The sequence below is a fragment of the Gobio gobio genome, assembly GCF_949357685.1.
Source record: "Gobio gobio genome assembly, chromosome: 17".
NCBI classification, from domain to species: domain Eukaryota; kingdom Metazoa; phylum Chordata; class Actinopteri; order Cypriniformes; family Gobionidae; genus Gobio; species Gobio gobio.
In genome coordinates, this window is record NC_137110.1 from 15261182 (window position 1) to 15279892 (window position 18711).

Below are 18711 nucleotides of genomic sequence, written 5' to 3' on the forward strand. Positions count from 1 at the left end.
CTCCACATTCGTCCCTTTAAAGTTCTATTAAACCTTTCGACCACACTCGCTTTTAATTCAGAAGCGGTTGCAAAATGTGTTATATTATATTTTTTCATCATCTGTTGAAAAGGTTTATTGAAAAACTCTGTCCCCTTATCGGTCTGTAGCTTGATAGGTATCCGTCCCTCTTTCAAAACAGACAAAAATGCTTTTGTCACTTCAGAAGCAGATTTATTTCGTAACACCCTTGTCCAGGCATATTTTGAGAAAATATCAATGATAGTTAAAATATATTTAATATTATCATTCTCTTTAGCGTACGCAGACATATCGACTAGATCGGCCTGAAATTGTTGGTCTTTCCCATAAACCATCACACGGTTGCGCTTATATTTTATTGGTGCAGTTCGATGGAGAGTGTATGTATCTTGACTACAAAGCCACCTGGACACTTCATTATCAGATAACCTTACACCGTGTTGTTCTAATACAGCTTGTTTTAATCTGTTTTTACCTCCCAAAGCTCCAGAATTGGCAGGATCGTAGTATATTTTCTTCATTAGTTCTGCCATGTTAACGGTGCGAGTCTCAGTCAATAATGAGTCAAGTTACAAATTTGTTCAGTATTAAAAGATTTTTTTATTTTCACAATATAAAGTCACAACATTTTTTTTTAATTTTCACAGAATAAAGTCACAACATTTTTTAATTTTCACAGAATAAAGTCACATTTTTTTTTTAATTTTCACAGAATAAAGTCACAACATTTTTTAATTTTCACAGAATAAAGTCACAACATTTTTTTAATTTTCACAGAATAAAGTCACAACATTTTTTAATTTTCACAATATAAAGTCACAAATTTTTTTTTAAATTTTCCAAACAACAAAGATTTTTATTTTCACAAACATGTGTAATATTAATTATATCCCGTAAAACAAAAAATAAAATTTCACAGACATTTCAAAATTCTTCTCCAGAATGTATTCGACTAAAAAATCAATAATATTACATACATCCGGATCTTCATTAGTTAAAAAACTACAAACATCAGTTACATACGTACAAATACAAAGTATATCTCCTATTCTAAGAGTGTTCTGGTTTTCAGACATTTGATTGAGAACGTTTTTGATAATGGCATAGGTTGTGTTGTCACAGTTTACAGAGATGTTTACCATGTCATTCCAGCCATTCGATAATCCCCGCACGTCGTCCATTAATTCCATTAGTCGTTTTTCATCAGGGCTTGTGTTGGTATTTGTAATCCAATTATTCCGGATAATCCTATGGAGTAGGTTAGATATTCCATATTTAACACGTGATTTAAAGAAATATTTTGTAATCCGAGCGGTACAACACAAGTTCCCCATTTTCAGTTGTTTTCAGTGGATTCAGGTTTTTAGTAGATTTTAGTGGTCTTCAGTGGTGTTCAGCTGATTCAGGCTTTTTCAGGGTTTTCCGCAACGGCACGTTTCCAGTTATCCACAGCTGTGTAAATGATCTCCTCGCATGATTCATCAATCAATTTCTCACGGATGGAAGATAATTGCTCCACGATGTACATCTCATCTCTTAGGTCGAATAAAATTACCTCAACAGCACCTAGGATCCTTTGTAGATCGGGCCTGGCTCCATAATTACGTAAAGCTCCAGCCAAAATGTTTTTCAGGTCAGGCGTGAGGATTTTCAGTCTTATTTCTTCAAAACATCCGAAGAAATAATAAGCAGAGGGTTCAAACAAGCAACTATGTCTCGTTTGTGAAGGGTGGTCCACAGTGCATCCGTCACAGTCTTTCTTCATCCGTTTGTCGATCAAATTTTCCAGAATGACAGCCAAAATAGCCTTGATAATCCGGTGACCTGTCTCCCCGAGACAGCCGTCCATAACGTCGCAGGTTGTGTCTGGTGCGTCGTAATCCACCACAGGTGTTACAAATCCATGTTTTGTAAGGAAAGTCAAATTATGATATCCAAGTTCAGTGCAGAATTTATTTATCCATTCAATGGTTTTCTCCGGTAATCCATTTACTCCAGGCAATAATCCATTTTTTTGTAAATCCACCAGAATTTTCCCAAACAGCTGAGATGAAGAAGAGGAGGCGGCATCACTTTGTTGAGACATCGCTGGGGTTTGAATGAGGGAGAGTCTTTGGGGAGAGGGCTTTTGAATGCTTGTATTGAGTAGGTGGAGTTAAGTAGACACCCCTCCTACTAGGTGTGGCCCACTCAGGGTGAAACAATTTTGTTTTTATGCTGTTATAGCGGTCGTACGCATCGGTCCATTTGAAGAGTTGATTGATTGTAGAAAAAATATCCTCCATCATAGATAAATCTTTCCATTGAAACATGAATTTTAAATCATAAAATTTCCGGTGTTCATCCTCCGAAATTGGCCAGCGGGCTTCAGGTGCGTGTTTTCCAAAATCACTGGCAAGAATATAGATGTAATCCTCGGGATATTTATTAATCTGGTCCGCCAGAATTCGGTATCTAGTCCCGGTACATATTTCAGTTCCAGCCCACTCCGCGATGAACAGTGGGACGTCCGCTCCGTCCTTCAAGTCTGGCCAGACCTTCGAATAAAATAAAATCCAATCCGTTTCGCCAAATATCAGATCAGGATCCGTTCTTGATTTTGGAGTGAATATCTCATCATTATCCACGTTAGCCAGTCTGATTTCTCTGTGGTGTTTCTCATAAGCATACGTACACGCGCGTCCTCCAGATAAGTGAAAGGTATATTCCACGCGATCCTCCAGCTCGTGAAGAAATCGTGTTAAACACGGTCCGCGTGATCCTCCTTTTTTTCGTGGAGCTAAAGTCAAATCCTCCATAGCCTCTGTAATCCTTCTTTCGGGAGTTTTTAAGGGTGATGCCATAGCCATTGTAGATTATCTGATTTCCAATAACCACAACTACTATTTAATCATCTGCTTTTTTTCATTTTATGTACACCTGCTTCAGGGAGGGGAATTCCCCTTGAGTGATGTCATCATCAGCGTCATTTTTACGCATCCCCTAAAATTTGAATTAACCTCTCAGGTTTGAGAGGGGAGTGTTAGTGGGTGTGGTCTGTCTGACCTCCTGTATCCTGTTTGACAGACCATTTCTCAGTTAAACTTTGAAGTGAGTGGACGCGTTTTTGTCCACGGAGAACCAAAGGTAATTTAAGGTGTGTTCGACATCGGCTGCGGCTGGAAGCAACTGATCGGCGAGAGTAGCCGCGTGCAGGCGGGGAGGAGCTGCAAACGGAGACGTGAAGTCGGACACTTTCTGCTTCCCGCAGTGACGCTCGCGCTGTGTCTGCACACTTTATCAGCTGAAGTGAAATAAATGCAATATTTGGCAATACACAGATGTTTCAGAGACATTATTGTCATGTAATACTTTATGCACTGCTTAATACAGCGTGTGTTTGTACAAGAATAAAGTTCAACATATAAGCCTACACTATCAATGAAGTGGGGTCTATGTTTTTAATTAGTTATATTTTGATAAACATGACAATATAACATCGCGACTACATGAAATGAGGTTTTACTGTTATAAAAAACAGATTTGTGCGCATTAGTGGAGCTGAAGGTTTTAGAATAAACACGAAACACACGTCATCGCTGTCATGCGGTGAATCTGGCCAATCCTGGAACAGCTGTGTCGTCATCAGAGTCCGTGCAGCCTTGTGCAGCTGCTCTGGAGAAACTGCACGGCTGTAATCGCCGGCTGCTCTCGAATCGCTCTCGCGGCACTTTGTTGACATACGTCACTGTCACGTGGCGTCGGCGCTGCCTCAAGTCGGACAAAATTTCTAACCGGCATGCACTGCTTCAAGTCAGCCGCCGATCGGTCTGCGCATCGCTGGGTGAAGTCGAATAAGCCTTTAGTTTTTCCCCACGGTGGTCACGTGGTGTGGGCGGGGTAGGGGAGGAGTCTGCGTCTGTCTCTCTGCAGGTTTCCCACAACGTCATTCGATTCACAACTCCGGCAGGACTGGACGCAGGTTTTTACTTTGGTCCATGAGAGGTGAAGGAGTACACTTTTGTGTATATTTAAAACAAACGGTATGTAAAAAAAACCTTAGTCTTTTAACAAGTTGTTTGTAGTTTGTTGTTTGATGTAACAGTTTGAAACTTATTTTGTGTTTTATGTAAATGCAATAGTTTTTTTTTTCCAAATCTGAATGCACACATTTGGTTTTGTGTAAATTATTGATTTCTTTACATCTTTAAAATGTCTTGACATCTTAAAATAACACTAGCTCTTTTTTGGACAACTTTTAGAGAAAAAATGCAATTTAAACATGCTTTAACGTTTTAAAAGTGATAAAAGATTTCATATGTAATAAAATTACGTCTTCTTTAATAAAATAAAAAAACACTGATATCATCTCTGACTCTGTCTTTATTATACATTTCTTTAAAAAAGTTAACACCACTTAGAACTTCTGTGCGTTGGGGAAATTTTCCCACGCTTCAGATGTTCAAACCATAAGGGGCGTTACACATGTCCAATTTTCCCATGGTGTACATACATCATCCATAAGGGGAGGAGCTAGCGTGGGAAAATTCCCACGCTTCAGATGTTCAAAACATAAGGGGCGTTACACATGTCCAATTTTCCCATGGTGTACATACACCACCCATAAGGGGGAGGAGCTAACGTGGGAAAATTCCCACGGTCAAAAGGGGCGTGGCTTAAAGGGCAATAAACCTGTCAGTTTGATGGGTTGTGCCCTCTATCCTCTCTCTCTCAGTTCGTTTTTGGCACCAACAAAGTTAGTGCCCTGATCACATTTTATTTGTCTGACAGAGCCTCTTAGAGCGATGAAGCATCTGAGTCCATTTATAAAGGTGTCCGTTGATAGGTCTTCTAACATTTCAACATGAATTGCACGTGAATAAAAGCATGTGAAGAGGAGGCCATACCTTTTATATTCTTTCCTTGCTTTTTTGGTCAGGAACGGTCCAAAAACGTCCATACCACAGTATGTGAAAGGCGGAGAGTGTTCAATTCTTTCTGTGGGTAAGTCTCTCCTTTTTTGTCCTTCCACAGGTCTCCTTTGTTTCCGGCAAAACACACACTGGCGAATGTAGGATGCAACCGTGGGACTTAACTTTGGAATCCAATAGCCAGTGGATCGTATCTCATTCATTGTGTAGCCCTTTCCCTGATGATTGACCCTCTCGTGGCAATGAGCAATTATCAGTTTTGTGACGTGATGTTCTCTGGGAATGATTGTTGGATGTTTAAATGAGCTGGGAAGAGATGAGTGATGGAGCCTTCCTCCCACCTTAAGCACATTGTCCTTGTCTAAGAAAACATCCAAGTTGTACATTTTGTTGTTCTTTGGAAGTTGTTTGCTTTTGTTTAATGTCTCTATTTCGTTTTGATATGCTTGTCTTTGTAAGTCTTTGATAATCACAGTTTCTGTATTTTGTCTTTCAGTTACAGTTGTGAGTGTCTTTGATTTGTCTTTGAGCAGGTATTGTCTGAGACGTGCGACTGCACGGGACCAGGATGAGAACCTTGTGAGTCGGTCACAAAGGCTTGTATGTTCAACGGTTTCTGTGCTTAGTGTCTGTACCTTTCTCACCTCTGGGTCTCCTACTGTAAGTACAATGGTCTCTTTTGTTTGAAGCTGTATTTTCTTTTCCCACAGAAAGTGAGGGCCTGTGAACCAATTAGATGAAAGCAGTTCATTTACAGATGTGCCCCTGGATGCTACATCTGCTGGGTTTTCACTGGTAGGCACATAAAACCATTGTTGCGGTGAGGTACTGTTGCAGATTTTTTGCACTCTATTAGCAACAAACGTGTGAAACCGCCTCGCGTCGTTGTTTATGTCTCCTAGAGTGACCTTTGAGTCTGTCCAGAAGAACTCTTCAACATTGTCATAGAGCAGTTCCTCTCTTAGCATGTTACTTACGGCGACTGATACTGCGGCTGCGGTAAGCTCTAACCTTGGGATCGTGGTGATCTTTGTTGGAGAGACGCGTGCTTTGCCCATGATGAAGGTACAGTGGACCTCTTCCCTTTTGTTTATGAGTCTGAAATAAGAACACTGTCCATATCCTGTGGCACTTGCATCAGAAAAGTGGTGTATTTCTCTTTTTACCACTTCTCCAAAATCTGCAGGAACATAACATCTGCTGATTTGCACATTTTTTAGATTGTGTAGATCTCCTTTCCAGCACTCCCACCGTGTCTTAAGCTGCTCAGGTAGCGGGTCGTCCCAGTCTGTTCCTTGACGACACATTTCTTGGAGAATCCCCTTTCCCTTGAGTACATAGGGAGCAATGAAGCCAAGGGGGTCGTATATTGCTGCGACTGTGGACAAGATGCCGCGCCTGGTTGGTGGTTGGTCCTTTAGCGTGATGTTAAATGTAAAGCAATCCTTCTCCACATTCCAATAAATGCCAAGTGCTCTTTCAGTCTGTGTCTCATTAAACGTCAAGTCCTTTGTTCTTGTATCTGTTGCATGCTCTGAAGCTGGAATGTTTTTTAAAACTTCAGAGTTGTTGGACACGAATTTGTGTAACCTTAGTCCACCCTTTGCACATAGTTCACGTGCTTCCTTTGCCAGTCGTATAGCATCCTTTACTGTCTCTGCGCTGGTGACTCCGTCGTCTACATAGAAGTCTCTTGCTATGAACTGTGAGCCAACTGGATATGCAGAACTGTTCTCTTTGGCTAAATGTTTGAGTCCATAGTTCGCACAACCGGGTGATGAAACAGCACCAAAGAGGTGTACTGTCATCCTGTACGCTTGTGGTTGGCTGTTCATATCTTCGTCTTTCCACCATACGAAGCGTAAGTAGTTGCGATCATTTTCTTTGACTTGGAATTGGTGAAACATTTTTTCGATGTCGCACATGAGAGCTACTTGGTGCTGTCTGAAGCGCACAAGCACACCAGTTAAGTTGTTGATCATATCCGGACCGTTCAGCAAATGCTCATTAAGACAGGTGCCTTTGTGTTTTGCAGAGCAGTCGAAGACCACGCGCAACCTATCAGGTTTCTTTGGATGATAGATGCCGTGGTGCGGTATGTACCATGTCTCTCTGGGCGGTCCATCATCATCAGTCTTTTCAGCGTCACCCCTTTTGATGATGTCACTCATATATTTCATGTATTCCCTTTTGTATTTTTCATCTTTCAGGAATTTGCGCTTGAGCTGATGTAGCCTGGTTTCGGCGAGTTGTCTGTTATCCGGCATTTGTGGTCTTTCTTTAAATGGTAATGGCATTTCAAAATGTCCATTTTCAGTCTGTGTTATGCCATGCTCGAGTTTCTGAAGGAATACTAAGTCCTCTTGTGACACCTTCTTTTCATTCCCGTCAGTCTCTTTGAAATCTCTCTCCAAAACACGTATTGCATCTGCTGGAGTTGAGGGAGGGATTTCTTTAATAATGATTCGGTGACAGAGACTGCTCGCTGAATAGGTTTCGTTGTATGGTGTCGAGTTGCCAACTATGCTCCATCCCAAATCAGTGTGAATGGCATAGGGCTCATTTTCTTTGCCTAAGATTACTTGTTTGGGTGCGAGAGCTCTAGGACAAGTATAACCTATGAGGAGGCTTACTTCACAACTGAGGAGTGGAGGGACCTCGTCTACAATCGGTAGCAAGTGACTCCATTGTTTGGCTGTTTCACATGTAGGTATGTGTTTTCTGTTAGCAGGTATGTAATCCTTTGTGTATGCAGTGGGGAGCTTTATGACTGTGGCTGAGTTATAACCTCTCACTAAGAGATCAGACACCTTTCCACTGCTTACAACTGCATTTCTACCCATCATGGTAGTTAGTTTCAACTTTACTGGACAAATCTGCCTGCAGCTCATGTGTGACATCCTGATCAATGAATACAGTGTCGCTCTGTGTGTCTAATAACGCATAGACCAGTTTTTCCTTGAGTGGATTAGTGGTAGTGGACAGCCACACTGGAACTATCATTGAGGTGCTGACTGACTGTTCAGATCTGGCAACATTGAGTGACATGGCTGTTGCTGTTTCAGGTGAGCTACCTTGAGCTGCATTGTTTGTGCTAACACATGTTTCTCTTTGCAGACCATTCCTGTAGTTTTCATCGTGAAGACATGTCGGATGTCGATTTGTGCAAGTCTCACAAGTGAGGCGGCGTCTGCAGTCCTTAGCACTGTGTCCTGGTTTTAGACAGCCATAACAAAAGTCTATTGTCTTTCACATGCTTCTTTCTGTTTTCTAGAGACATTTTCAAGAGGTCAGGGCACTTGTGAAGTTGATGGTTGCCTTGGCACATTGTGCATGGAGAGCCATTGAGTGTTTTTGTTATTGTCCTTTTATCACTTTGTTCAGTGGTGTTTGTGTTATATACACTTGCCTGGTTTCTTTTGATTTTCTTTGTGTTCCTTCTGTCACTGTTTGTTTCAGTGCAGCGAAGTGCATGAATGGAGGTGACTGGGTTGCAGGCGACTTCAGCTTCTACTGAGAGGAAGGAGGCAAAAGCACTAAAACTTGGAAACTCACCGCCCTCCATTAAAGTCTTTGTTACCTGTCTGTTCCATCTTGCGTTTATCCAGTATGGTAGTTTGTGCAACAATTTTTCGTTTTCTTCACTGTCATTGAGTATTTGTAGACCCTTTACATGTGGCATTGCAAGCATGCATGCATTTATGAAATCTGCAAATGCCCTTAGTCCATCAGCATCTCTAGACTGCACTTTAGGCCAATTTGATAGCCTTTCTCTAAATGCCTTCTGAATCACGAAAGGCTGGCCGTACCTTTGGTTTAGTTTGTGCCAAGCGTCCTTATATGCTTCCTCATCATTTCTAAAGAAAGTGCCTTCAAGGCATTTTCGAGCTGGGCCTGTTACGTATCTTTTCAAATAGTACAATTTGTCTGCTGCTGAGATGCCCTTTTGTTCAATCAGTGATGTGAAAGTGGATTTCCATTCAATGAAGCTTATAGGGTCGCCACTAAACACTGTTGGTTCTGGCGTGGGAAGTCTGTTCAGTTTAATGCCAGCCTGCACTGCTTGAGCTAGTTGAGTGACACTAGGGGGAGCTGTTTGCACAGGAATGAAAGAGAGCGCTGGTGTGGGTGTGGAATACGGGCCCACCTGTTCACTTTTAATTGACTGTACATCATCCACCTGTGATAACTCTCTGTCATATGCTTCAAACCTGGCTCGAGCTGCTTTCACTTCCCTCTGTACTTTCAAGCGTTCCAACTCTGATGTTTGAGCTGCCATTTGTTTCTTGTGCTCCTCCTCTAGAGCTTTTATCCTTTCCTGTTGTCTTTGTTCCTCTAGTACGATCTCATATTCAGCTTCTTTTGCAGCTAGCTCTGCTGCTGCATCGGCTCGTTTTGCTGTCAGCTGTGAAGCTGAGGACCGTTGGCTGTGATTTGAACCTGCGGTTGAGCCGTATATGGACTGGGCATGTATGCCCTAAAAGTCCACGTAAACGAATTCTTTCGCGCTCTGCGTCAAAATCCTCATCAACACCACTTAATCTTTCCAGAATTATCCTTACGATGTCACGAGTTATTGCATCGCATGCATCAATCTTTCTCCTTATGTCAGATGATGGTGCCATTTGGTTTCTTATTTCTGAATATAACTTCAATACATCATCTCTCCCTTTCTCTATTATGTCTGCGAGTTCTGACATCTCGCAGTGGCGTGCACAAGGGGGGGGCCGGGGGGGCTCAAGCCCCTGCCCCTTTTGTCTCAAAATGTAATGTGCCCCTCCCTGGTAATAGTAAACAATATTTATTACTATTATTATAAATATTTTAATAAATAACAATACGCTTCCATACCATTTTACCACTAACAATATTACAAAAAGTATTTTTTTTATAAAAAAAATTGGCGGAGGTGGATCGGTAGGCGGAGTTACCTTTTCAGCTCTATACACGCAGCCTGCACACAGCACTGCAATTAGCCGCGCGAGTTTTCAAACTACACGATCAGCAGGTAAGCTAATACAGAAAATGTATATTTATCCTACCACCACGCTACTGTAAAGGTTGCGGGAGCGTGCAAGTTATGCTTAATTATAATAAAAGCATAACTCGAGTCTTGAGTTCAGCAGCAGCATTCTGAGTCTGACAATGTCATTCAATTTGTTTTTATCGTGTTATTAGCTCGGGGAAATAAATCTAGTGAAATTAAATGAAAAAGTCCATGTCAAACTCTAAATGTATATATTTGATATCATGGTAACACTTGCATGAAGGTCTCATTTGTAAAGTTAATGTATTAACCAACATGAACTAACCATGAGCAATACATTTGTTATTGCATATTAATATTTTAATCTTAATGTTAATGTTAGATAATAAAAATACAGCTGTTCATTGTTTGTTCATGTTACTTGACACAGTGCATTAACTAATATAACATACAACTTTTGATTTTAATAATGTATTAGTAAATGTTGAAATTAATATAAACTCAATTAATATAAGATTAATAAATGCTGTAGAAGGGCAGTTTATTATTAGTTCATGTTAACAAATGTAGTTAACTAATGAAATTGTATTGTAAAATGTTACCTATTTCATGATAGCTAATACTTTCATACTTATAATACAGGCTTACAACATCAACAAAACTGAACATGAATTCCTCATAATTACCTGCTTGATTCTCACTGTTTAGTTTAGCAAAGTAAATAATTATATATATATATATATATATATATATATATATATATATATATATATATATATATATATATATATTTAGTAATATTATCATAATTTCCCTGTTTTTGTTAGATGTGTTATGCATTGTATTTGTATCAATGTCTTTTCATAGAATGCCAAGGAAATATGGAATATTTTTAAGAATGGTTTTAACCATATATTGAAAGCCAGTGGGGAACAAAATGTACCCCCCCCCCCTTTTTTGTTGTTGTTAAAGGGGTCATAGACAGTGTTGGGCACGTTACTTTAAAAAAGTAATTAGTTATAGTTACTAGTTACTTCTTACAAATAGTAACTGAGTTAGTAACTGAGTTACATCATTATAAAAGTAACTAATTACCAGGGAAAGTAACTAATGTGTTACTTTCTTTTTTCTTCAAATGTTCAAATATGTCAAATAACTTGGATGCCCCCAATATTAAATATGTTAAATGAATGAATTGGACACTAAATAGAATAAATTATTATTATAAAACATTGTACATTAATGTACACTATTGTAATGTTGCTGTGGGACAATGTGAGAGACACCTATCAAATTCAATATATTATTGTAAATATTATCAGTAGACCTACTATAGTGTACATATTGTGTAAATATTATCAGTAGACCTACTATAGTGGAAATATTGTGTAAATAGTATCAGTACTTCTTTACTACTCCTCTGGTAGTGGAGCTCACGTTATCACCTGGGTTTTTAGCCACTAATGTTGTGGCTGTGATGACGTGAGGCTTCATTAGATTAGAAATAGAATTACTTGCCACCGACGTGGAGAGACTCTTTCTTCCTGGGCATAAGCTGCACGTTACATAAACATTCTTACCTTTCACCTCAACGAGGGAAAAGTAGCGTTTATACTTTCAGTTTGCGAAGCTACCTTTGAAGTCGTTGGACTGCCATCGCTGACTGTGCATATGCGCGTGCGTCATAGGAGTGTGTGTGAACTCAACCTATCAACCTCAACCTTGTCTCCAACCCACCAATCATCATCAGTTATGTGTACCACCCAACCCAACCCCCAACACGCATGGCTGGCGCGCGCGCGCACACACACACACACACACACACGCGCGCGCGTTGCAGGTCCGACTGACAGAGAGCCTGTTCGGATGAAAACCGCTTCAATGAGCTCAATTATAGTAACGCCGCATTTTTTTTCCTCAGTAACGCTAACGGCGTTGTAACGGAAGAAACAGTAATTCGTTTGATTACTCGTTACTGAAAAAAGTAATTCCGTTAGTAACGCCGTTTATCTGTAACGCCGTTATTCCCAACACTGGTCATAGAATGACATTTTTGTACAAGTTAATATGATTCTTTAGTGTCTAAATGAAAAGTTTGTAATATACTTTAATTAAAAATTCTCATTAGTATTGTAAGAAAACACTCATTTTATCTGGTCAAAACCAGCTCAGTTTCCAGCAAGTCATTTCAGTGTATGTGACTTTAAATGATAATGAGCTTTGCTCACCCCGCCCCCTCTGCTCTGTGGGGCGTTCGGTTCGACCCGACACAACACCACAACACACGTGGAGTGTTGCCTTGACAACATTTGAGGGTATATTTTCGAGAAATAATGGCAACGGGAGTCTCTGAGGACACATCTAAGCAACCTTATCATTTTGAACCGGAGTCGGACCAGGAACAGATGACGAACCCATCGAAGTTCGAACAGTTTCTGACGTTCGACGTGTCTGAATGGTTGGTTAACGTCATGTCACTTTGATCTATCTTTGTACTGGCAGAGTAGCGTAGTTGCTATGTGTTTACTGATGTATACGTTAGTTCATTGACAGATTGATGTTATGTTATAAGATTTTTTTTTTACATTAACGTTACTTCTTAATCAGTAACAGACACCGTTATAAACCATGTACAAAAGTAAGCTTAGTGTAGTGTTACCACGTTAACTTTATCACCCGAGTACACAGTTTGTAATAACAAACATAACGCGTTGTTCATTATAAACGTGGGATTATGAATTATATTGAGAACGTCATACACAGAAAGCATGCTGTAATGTAACTTACCCTGTAAACTTTAGCCTCATTCATCGTGAAGCGTGCAAGCGATTTGCAAAGATTAATATAAAGGTTAATAAAACACAACACCACAATCGCTTAGACGCCATTCTGCTCCAGAGTATCAACAATGGCGGACTGAGGACAGTTCGCTCAGGGCGGGTGTGTTGAAACGCTGCTGTCAATCAACAATCGTAGGGGGGGCGTACACCGTGTAACGTCACACGATCAGACGGCTCGATTTGAGACAGGGGAAAATATATAAGGATATTAAAAAAAAACACTGGATGTATTTTTATCATTATAGGATGGTTGTGTACAGGCACTGCCAACACACATTTCCGTATAATCAACTTGTAAAAGTGCATGTACCATTCTATGACCCCTTTAAAATATTTAAAAACACAACAGACAGATGTGTACTGCTTTAAATACAGGTGATTTATGTCATAAATAAATGCATTTAAATTATGTAAAAAGTACATTAGATTCTTGTTATTTTTTAGTACCCTTTTTGGTCCATCTGCCCCTGCCCCTGAGGAGGTCTGTGCACGCCACTGCTTGTCTGTGATATCTAACTTTAACCTTTCTCTTGTTTCGCGTACCTGTATTTTCCATTGTTCATAAAGAGTTGTTAGTCTTTTTTCCCTTTTACTCATTTCTTCCTTTTGGAATGTTATCATCCTTTCTGTTGGTACTTTAACTCTTTCAGAACGCCTTGGCAACCTTGACATGCTTTGAGCTTTGTCTTGAAGCTCTGTTAAGATTCGTTCTTTGCACCTGATTGAATCCATAATGTTTTGTCTATCCTCACTTTCGTCTTTAAGTGAGTCTTTCAAATCTTGAATTTTTTGTTGTAAATTTGTGATCTGTTCATTTATGTCCATTTGACTTACTGAAGCAGCCTGTGATTCTTCCATTTTGAGCACCTTTCGTTGAACTGTTTTATTTTCTGACCAACTTCTGCCCTCTGCTGGACTTCGCGGGAATTGCCGATGGATCTTGCAGCCCCGTTGTGCAGCGTGTGGCGGTGGTCAAGCTCTTACTGTAGCATCCAATCAATATTGAGAAGGCCAGAACTGATGGTTAAGTGAATTTTATTGCCGTCCTTGTCATTAACCAACGTAAGAGCTGAGTAAAAACAAATAAACCATGCATTACCATCACATTTCGAACGTTACACAGCTCATCACATTAGTTTCAATCCGATAGCATTACAAAGTTATACATTTTATGATAAACATTTCAAATAGCTCAAATATATTTCTTTACAAACCTTGTTCTCCAATTGACTGAAGCTAAACCTTGTAGTTTTAAAGGTCCCATGGCATGAAATTTTCATTTTATGAGGTATTTCAACATTAATATGAGTTCCCCTAGCCTGAATATTGTCCCCAAGTGGATAGAAATGTTGATCGGTGTAAACCCGAGTTCTGGCTGTCTTTCTCTGCCTTTGACAAAATGACAGGCCAGACGAGCCAATCCTGAAGTCTCCTGGTTTGACATCCAAGCAGGAACGGTTTCCTCCCTTTCCTCCGCCCAGAGAATCTGGCACGCCCATGCAAACACTCGAGATCATTAACGTTACTTGTGAACGAGTGAACACTGGCAGTTTCTCAGTGTTTGGATGTACAAATGAAAACAGAAGTCTTTCTTCAGTTCCTTCTGATCTGTGATCATTGATTTCTTATGTGTAGCTTATTATTTATTATTTGTGGACACGCAGCGGCTTCTCTCTCTCCCGACAGAACGGTGTTTTCGTGTTTTCTATCTTGTGAGTCAGTGTTTTTGTACGTCCTTGTCGCGTCTATCTGTTCTAAAATGTGCATACAGTCTTTTCTGTTTAACATCAGCAGTCACATCTTTAGAGATAAACTTCACGCACGCCGAAGCTCGGCCTCCAACATCCCCGACCCCCAGTACTGCATCTGGCCCACAGTGGAGGCACCAAACGCGGCGTGAGATTAAGCAGAAGGAGGGTAAGCGTGAGGGTATCCGGCTAGGCTAGCCAGCTTTCCCCACAATAAACTGGATTACATTCGATTACAGCTGTTGTGTCTTTGTTTGCGCTGTGTAACGTTACTCAATGCGCGTCAATGACGCTATTCATATGATTGGAACATATCTAGAAATAATGCTATACTCAACACTTACTAACTCGTTCATCTCGCTGTAATGGTACATTGCATGTGTTACAAAGTTGGTAGAATAATGATGAAGAGGACTCGGTGTGACTGGGACTTTATTCAGAACTCTCAGATACAAACACAATAAACTCGCGCTGACTGACAGCGCTCTCATAACTCAGTAGTTACTATAAATAACTTTGTTAGCAATCGCTTAGTCTCCGTGATGTCCGGTTCGCGAACGAATCATTCTTTTGAATCGGTTCTTTTTAGTGAACCGAACCAGTTCACCAAATCGGACTGAATCGTTCTAAACGGTTCGCGTCTCGAGTCAGCGCTGATCCATAATTTACTAAAGTTACTAACTTTCTGACATGAGTGACAGCCCCTCCGACTAGAAATAAACTAATAACCTGAAGTATATGCTAGTAACTACAACAGTTCACCCTGAACTGAGACATGCTGAGAGAACTGATGAGAAGTGAACACAGGTCCATCCGTCTCTCTGGCAGACTCGTGCCTGCTCGTGCCTCGTTAAACCACGCCCCCTCCGCTCATTTAAAATGCAAAGATGTCAGCCAATCACAACAGTGGGCGTTTTTACTGAAGTCTCACAGCAGACACGCCTCTTGAAGCAGGGCATTCAGCCACAGGGCAAACAGCAGTATAGAAAAAATGCCTTTTATTTCTAAATTATGACATTTTATGATGTAAAAATCATACTAATAATATAAGTACACCTCAGAAAACACTATAAAATAATAGAAAAATGCCATGCCATGGGACCTTTAACTGTTTTTAACCGTGAACCTTTTCCTACTTTCCTTTCGTCTTTTCGCCGATCGCCAGGTACATTTCCGTCACCATACTTCCGGTTTCTTTGGTTATCAAAATAAAAGCCTGATACCGTAATAATAAAACCATATAGCGTAGCTATAATCAAAATAATACTTAACTACTCTGATGGCCTTTACAGCTGTTCTGCTTTTTAACTTTCTATTCATTAAATAATCCTGAAAAAACTGTTTTCAACATTGATAATAATCAGAACTGTTTCTTGAGCAGCAGATCAGCATATTAGAATGATTTGTGAAGGATCATGTGACTCTAAAGACTGGAGTAATGATGCTGAAAATTCAGCTTTGAATCACATAAATAAATTGTATTTCAAAATATATTCAAATAGAATAAAAGTTATTTTAAATTGTAAAAATATTTCACAATATTACTGTTTTTGCTGTATTTTGGATCAAATAAATGCAGCCTTGGTGAGCAGAAGAGACTAACAAAATAGTACAGTCAGTTTCCAAACTTTATACTTATATATATAAAGTATAAATTTTTCATTCCATTTGGGCGGGTTTCGATCTGTCATTGGGCTGGAAATATTTCTGGGACCTGGCAACCCTCAGCTGACATTGGTCCTCATCGGCTATTTTTCAGCCAACATGTTGAATCGGCGTCGGCGCTTGTCGGTCAGTCGTCGGGCCATCTGATCATTCTTATTGGCTGTTCTGTTAGCGAACCAGTGTACAAGAGAAAAAAAAACAGAAGTGACCGGGTGTACAGGGTAGCTCTTCCGGTTTCCCGCTTTGAATAACTGAAACGTCTCGGTTACGTATGTAACCTTGGTTCCCTGAGTAGGGAACGAGACACTGCGAACCGTCGCCATGGGAATGCCTTCGGTGTGACCAATGTCTGAAGCCCTTATACCATCACACCAATTGATTGGCTAGTGACGCTTAGCGCCGCCTTTAGAAATACGTCATGTATGCTTATATGCATGTGCTAGGCGTCATATCATCAGATTTATACAACGATGGAAGCTACTACTCGTAGAAGTGAATGGCCGGGATCGCAGTATCTCGTTCCCTACTCAGGGAACCAAGGTTACATACGTGTGGGGAGCAGCGAGGCTGAGGGACCGTGAGAGCGGGACGAGGCCGCGGTCATTAGTGATGATGAGCGCCAGCTGCATGCTGTCGGTCTCGTGTCTCACGGAGGAGTGACGGGAGTATAAAGGAGGAGCGACGACAGTGAAGGACGAGAGAGGACCAGGCCTGGATTTTAAGTTGTGTTTTATTTACGTTTTGTTTATGTATGTGCGGCATTCATCCGTGAGGGGGCTGCCGCTTTTACTTTCACTTATTTGTTCATTTATTTTATTAAATCTTGTTGTTTATTGTTCGCCGGTTCCCGCCTCCTTCTTCCCACACAAACTAACTTTACTACAATACGTAACCGAGATGTTCCCTTTCATTGGTACACTCAACCCTGCGAACCGTCGCCATGGGAACGTAAATACCATAAGGACTTCACATACCTGAGAGTAGCTGAAGAGCGTGGAAAGCGTCCGCTCAATCAAATAAAATCTGGGAGCCAGGAGCCCTCTTCACGTCCAGACCGTAAAACTTGACAAAAGTGTTAGGAGAGGACCTTCCTGCCGCAACACAAATATCCTCCAAGGAAGAGCCTTTAAAGAGAGCTTGAGAAGATGCCATTCCTCTGGTTGAATGAGCGTGTACCCCTAGAGGCGAAGTGAGCCCACGCGCCTCATAGGCCTTCGAGATAGCCTCAACTACCCAGTGAGACATTCTCTGCTTGGTGACGGCAGCTCCTCTGTTTTTACCGCCAAAGCACACAAATAATTGTTCTGATCTAGGCCACTGGGCTGTACGGTCGTCGTAGATCTTTAAAGGCAAAGGGCAAAGGGCAAAAACCAGGGGGGCGCTCGTCATTCCCAACTTCTGTCTCAAGAGGGGAAAAAGCCTCCAAAACTACCTGTTGGGAACGAAAAGGGGTGGAAGCGACCTTAGGAATATAACCTGGCCTTGGTCGCAGCACAACTCTAACCAATCCCGGAACAAAGTCCATACAAGGGAGAGATATCTAGACTCTTCATCCACCACTGAAATGGTCTCATGTGGAGCAGGCCCAACTGAACCACAGGGGACGCTGCTGCCATAAGGCCCATTGGTCTAAGGCAAAGACCAACATGGACCAGACGGCCTGTTTTGAATTGGCTCAGACAACCTTGTAATGACTGTACGCGTGCAGGAGACAACCATGCCCGCATCATGCCAGAGTTCAGATCCACACCCAGAAAATATGTCTGCTGGCTGGGCAGTAAGACACTCTTCTTACGGTTTATGCGTAAACCTAGGTTCCTCAAATGGCAGAGAGTCAAATCTTGATGAGCTACTGCCAATTCTTGGGACTGGGCTAGAATCAGTCAATCGTCCAGGTAATTTAATATTTGGACGCCCTGAAGCCGCAGTGGGGTCAGAGCAGCATCCATGCATTTTGTGAACGTTCGAGGAGCCAAGGCTAGTCCGAATGGAAGGACACGGTACTGGTAAGCTTTGCCCTCGAAAGCGAACCTGAGGAACTTCCTGTGTGTCTTGACAATCTGGATGTGAAAATATGCATCCTTTAGACTGATAGTTACGAACCAATCTCCAGTTCGAACCTGAGACAGGATGGACTTCAGCGTCAGCATCTTGAATTTGCTTAGCCTGGCTCCACCCTCCTACATACTTCCGCTCAGTTTTCATTTTCCTTCAGTACTCCGTCTGGGACTGCTGTATATGCTTAGCCTGGCTCCACCCTCCTACATACTTCCGCTCAGTTTTCATTTTCCTTCAGTACTCCGTCTGGGACTGCTGTATATGCTTAGGTTTTCTCCGAACAATTTTTTACCGGTCCAATCAGCGAATAGAGGGAGTGGCTGAGAACGATTGCGTTGATGTTGTGCGCTAGTTTGAGTTGTAGTTCAGTAATGGCGGCGGAGAAAGATGCGAGTGAAGCCATTCATTCCTGGCACCGCTGCCGAATATCCAGAAGTTAAAGCCAGAGCAAGAACAATCTTTGCTGTGTTTTATTGGTGGCC

General features: G+C 41.2%; 1 protein-coding gene across 1 annotated transcript in view; it reads left to right on the top strand.

The window, feature by feature from the left end:
• chchd4b (coiled-coil-helix-coiled-coil-helix domain containing 4b) overlaps positions 1-13087 on the top strand; it is a 616826-nt gene extending 603739 nt beyond the window's left edge. The window contains exon 4 of the transcript XR_013818277.1: positions 12111-13087. The gene's annotated coding sequence lies outside the window, so the exon portion shown is untranslated. The remainder of the gene's footprint in view (positions 1-12110) is intronic.
• Positions 13088-18711: the final 5624 nt, after the last annotated feature.